The sequence below is a fragment of the Leopardus geoffroyi genome, chromosome C1 (assembly GCF_018350155.1).
Source record: "Leopardus geoffroyi isolate Oge1 chromosome C1, O.geoffroyi_Oge1_pat1.0, whole genome shotgun sequence".
Taxonomy (NCBI): Eukaryota; Metazoa; Chordata; class Mammalia; order Carnivora; family Felidae; genus Leopardus; species Leopardus geoffroyi.
The window spans coordinates 180933666-180939227 of NC_059328.1; the positions used below are offsets into that span (position 1 = coordinate 180933666).

Sequence of the window (5562 nt, forward strand, 5' to 3'; positions counted from 1 at the left end):
CAGCAAGTTGGCAGTCACCTACAAGACCCAAGAAGATGCCTAAGAAACTAGGTACCTCGCTGGTACCTTGATCTTGAATTTCGCAGCTTCCATTACTGTGAGAAATAAGTATCTGTTGTTTCAGTCACCCCGTCTATGCTATTTTGTTATAGCAGCTCAAGCTATCTAATATACCATATCTGCCAGAAGTAGTAGTTTACCTGCTCTTCTAATATTTCTAGTGTTTAGTATTTAGTGTGCTCTTTTAAGTATTTAGGTTAAAATTCAGCAATAAATTTTATACAAGCTATGATGTTGGAGGCCAGAAATAGCTGTATTAAGCAGATGAAGAATTTTACTTAAAATTTTTTATGTTTTTATTTTCTTTTTGAGAGAGAGAGAGAGACAAAGTACGTGTAGGGGGAGGGGCAGAGAGAGAAGGAGACACAGAATCTGCAGCAGGCTCCAGGCTATGAACTGTCAGCAGAGAGCCTGATGCGGGGCTCGAACTCATGGGATGGTAAGATCATGACCTGAGCTGAAGTCAGGCATCCAGCTGACTGAGCCCAGGTGCCCTGAAGAATTTTACCTTAACAAATATTATATTCTTTGACAATCTAAATTGACATATATCCAGAATCATACACCTAAAGGAGCTAGAAAATGAAGCACAAACAAAAACCAAAACCAATAAAAGGAAGGAAATAATAAATATTAGAGCAAAACTAAACAAACAAATAACAACACCAACAAAAACCACAACAGAACAGATCAATAAAACCAGGGGTCTCTGGCTGGCTCAGTAAGTAGAGCATGTGACTCTTGACCTTGGGGTTGTAAATCCAAGCCCCACCTTGGGTGTAGAGATTACTTAATAATAAAATCTTCAGGCCTTGCAGATGCTGTTGCCCAGGAACCACCCACACTGTCCAGCCATGGTCAACCCAACTGTGTTCTACGACATCACCATGGGTGGCGAGCCCTCGAGTCATGTCTCCTTCAAGCTGTTGCACACAAAGTTCCAAAAACAGCAGAGAACTTTTGTGCTCTAAGCACTGGGAAGAAAGGATTTGGTTACAAAGGTTCCTGCTTTCACAGGATTATCCCAGGATTTATGTGCCAGGGTGGTGACTTCACATGCCATCATAACATTGGCAGCAAGTCCATCAATGGAGAGAAATTTGATGATGACAATTTCATCCTGAAGCACACAGATCCTGGCATCCTGTCCATGGTGAACACTGGACCCAACACGAATGGTTCCCAGTTTTTCATCTGCACCGCCAAGACCAAGTGGTTGGATGGTAAGCACGTGGTGTTTTGCAAGGTGAAGGAGGGCATGAACATCGTGGAAGCCAGGGAGTACTTTGGGTCCAGGAATGGCAAGACCAGCGGGAAGATCACCATTGCTGACTATGGACAAGTCTAAAATTTTGATCTGTGTCTTATCTTAACCACTGGACCACTCCTTCTGTAGCTTGGGAGAGCACCCCACCACCCCCATATGCTCAAAATTTCCTATAATCTTTGTGCCCCTGCTGCAGTTCCATGGTCCCATGATTTCCTTACTCTCCTCCAAGTTTAGCTGGATTGTAGAGTGAAGCTTATAATTATGAAATAAAAGTGAAACAATAACAACAAAATAATTATAATAAACAATAATAATAAATAAGATCTTTAAAAAAGAAAAGAGAAATAAGAACTGATACCTCAGAAATACAAAAGATAATAAGAGAATATTATGCAAAATTATGTGCCAACAAACTGGACAACATAGAATGAGTGGATAAATTCCTAGAAACATATAAACTCCCAAAACTGAATCCAGAAGAAATAGAAAATTTGAACAGACCAATTACCAGCAATGAAATTAAATCAGTAATCAAAAAATTCCCAACAAATAAAAGTCCAGGGCCTGATGGCTTCACTTGTGAAGTCTACCAAATATTTAAACAAGAATAAATACCTATTATTCTCAAACTATTTAAAAAAATAGAAGGAAATCTTCCACAATCATTCTATGAGGCCAGCATTACTCTAATACCAGAAAAAGACACTACAAAAAAGAGAGAGAGGAGAGAGAGAACTACAGGCAAATATCTCTGAAGAACATAGATTCAAAATCCTCAACAAAATATTAGCAAATGAAATCTAACAATTGGTTATAAAACTCATTCACCATGATTAAGTGGAATTTATTCCTGAGATGCAAGCTTGGCTCAATATTCATAAGTCAATCAAGGTGATACATCACATCAAGAGAAAGGGTAAAAACCATGTGATCATTTCAATTGAGGCAGAAAAAGCATTTAACAAAGCACGACATCCATTTATGATAAAAACTCTCAACAAAGTAGGTATAGAGGGAATATATCTCAACATAATAAAGGAAATATATAAAACTCACAGCTAAAATTATACTTAATGGTGAAAAACCTAGAGTTTTTTTTCCCCTAGGATCAGGAATAAGACAAGGATGTCCACTTTCACCACTTTTACTCAACATAGTACTGGAAGTCCTGGACACAGTAATCAGATAAGAAAAAGGAATACAAGGCACCCAAATTGGTAAGGTGAAATAAAATTTTCACTATTTGCAGGCGACATGATACTATGTATAGAAAACACTCAAGACTCCACCAAAACACTACAAGAACTGAGAAATGAATTCAGGAAGGTTGCAGGATACAAAACCAATAAACAGCAATAAGGAAGTAGCAGAAAGAAATTTTTTTTAAAAATCTCATTTACAATTGCACTAAATAAATAAATGAATGAATGAATGAATGAATGAATAAAATACATAGGAATAAACTTACCCAAAGAAGTGAAGACATACTCTGAAAACTATAAAACACTGATGAAAGAAATTTAATATAGACACAAATAGATGGAAGGACATTCCATGTTCATGGATTGGGAGAACGAATATCATTAAAATGTCCATGGTACCAAAGGTAATCTACACATTCAATGCCATGTATTTTGCTTTTTAATTTACTAAGCTCTGTTTTAACCTGTATTGTTTCCTGTCTTAGAAGTTCCTCAAAATGATCTTCTGATTCTTTTTCTAAGCTTTTGTATTGCATATTTCCTGTAAGTACTTCTCTTTGCACTTTTATTTTCATTTTTAATTATTTAAAGCTACATGTTCCCTTAGATTTGGGATGTAATTATCCTATTTATCCTAAGATTGTGCATTTTCATTATAGTAGTTTTAACAAATGCCACAATTGTATTTAAATTCTCCCTTTGACACAAGGTTGCTTAATAGAGTTGATTGTTTTAAGTCACCATTAGAAAGTTTACTTTATTCTTGTTATTTTTGAGGTGAGAGATCTTGAGGTGAGATGAACAATGTTATCAAAGGTTCTATGACTTTTTCCCTCCCACTTCAGGAAAGCCACAGGCAGTGTTGACCTCAATTAGATCTTCTTTTGAACAATTGTATGGGATTTACTAGCCAGGAAATAATGAAGGGAGTATTTACTAGACGAGTTTTAGTAGTTTATGCATAGTCTTCAAGAATGCTTTTTGCAAATAAATTTAAACTGTATGGATTTAAAGATTTGACTGGCTGGAAAAAGGAAATTAGTCATGTAGTTCTTTACTTACATGAATAACAAAGTATAAAAACTAAGAAAATTTGCAATGGCTTAAAAGTCTGTGTTCCCCCAAAATTTATATGTTGAAACCCTAATCCCAATGTGATGTTTTTGAGGTGGGGCCTTTGGAAGATAATTAAGTCATGACGGTGGCACCCTCATGAATGGATTATTATCTCTATGAAAATAAATCAGACAGGTAGCTCTCTTTCCATAATAAAAGGATACAATGAGAAGTCTGCATTCTGCAACCTGCAAGAGGGCTCTCAGAGAACCCAACCATGATCTTGGACTTTCAGTATCCTGAAGTATAAGAAATAAATCTCTTTTGTTTATAAGCTACCTAGTCTATGGTCCTTTGTTATAGCAGCCTAGACTGACTAAGACAAGGACCAAATTAAATGTTTTTCTCTGAATTAACATACTTATCATACGTACTGATGGTTTTTTAATATTTAAGCTTTATAGACTATTTTCTGTCAATATTTATAAGTGAGCATTGTTAAGCTTTTTAATTAAAGTTGTTGGAAAAATTAGAATCATATGTTAATATTTTAAAAATTGCAAATATTGTCCACCAAGGGAATGGATATTTTGCATGTTGTTAAAGGAGGCATCACAACATTACAACACACTACTGTGTTTTAAAAAACATATCAATTGTATAATGGAAGAAAAACATGTACTGTCTTATACTTTCTAATGTGATTGTTTGCTGGAAGAAAGACATGTATTGTCTTGTATTTCCTAACATGATTGTTTGTTATATCATCTATCATCTATCATGTATCTATCTATTACCTATATATTTGTCTATCATCTATCTATCTATATGTATATGTGTATAGTTTGTTTTAGTTATATTTTAGGGAATTAGTTGGAAGATTTGTATTGATGTCAATTAAATTTTAATTTTACCTATCAATAACAGTGGGAATTAGGATTTCAAAAAGCAGTAAAATTGTCAAGAGTGGATTATTGACATCCAAGCCTATATTTCTAAAGTGTTGTCATAATTTTTATGTTCCCTAGACCATCTTTACATCTCTTTGATGGTTACTCATTGATCTTCTTCAGAATGAGAATGAAGTACTAAAATCTACTAATATTAATTTCTTTTTGTTTATCTTCCATATCATGTCATTTATATTTTACCAAGGCTCTTGGGTATTAGGGGGTGAACAGATATTCATAATTATTACATCATTATTACAAATGTGTGCCATAACTATTAAATAGAATAACTATTATAGTTGTCTCACTTTATCTTTTTTGAATTTAGGGTTCAAATTTTTATCTTAGTTTGAATTTAGGGTTGGTTGCCTTGCTTTTTCTTTCCTTTTTCTTTTTTTCAATTTATTTTGGGGGCACCTGGGTGGGTCAGTCGATTAAGCCTCCAATTGTTGATTCCAGCTCAGGTCATGATCCCAGGGCCATGAGAGGGAGCCCTGCATCGGGCTCCATGCTGGGCATGGAACCTGCTTTAGACTCTTTCCCTCTCCCTCCACCCCTCTCATGCTCATGCTCTATCACAATCTGTCTCTCAAAAAAAATATTATTTTTATTACTTTTTACTTTACTCTGACCTCCATTTATTAATATGAAAAAGTAATTTCTCCTGATCCTCCTCACATTTTAAATGACATTATTATACTTTGCCAATACATATAGAATCTACTACGTTTCACTCCTATAGACTCTTATGATCACAATTGTCATCTAATAATTATAACCATTTGTCATATTTTACTAATCAAGTTTTACTGGATAAAGTTTGTTCCCTAATATGTTCTAAGAAAAGGCTGATAAGGAAATTATTTCTATAGATCTTACATGTTTAAAACAGTTTTTCCAGAAGCCTGATCCTTGAAAGTCAGATTGGCTGAAAATAAAATATTTCATTTATACTTTTAGGCTTCCTAAAAATGTTTTTTCCTTGTTGTTCAATTTTGAGCAGTGCCTTCAAAAAGTCACATGA

At 34.6% G+C, this 5562-nt stretch overlaps 1 pseudogene; it reads left to right on the forward strand.

Annotated features, from left to right (window-relative positions):
- The first annotated feature begins 914 nt into the window (after window positions 1-914).
- On the forward strand, window positions 915-1408 carry LOC123596862 (annotated as a pseudogene).
- Window positions 1409-5562: the final 4154 nt, after the last annotated feature.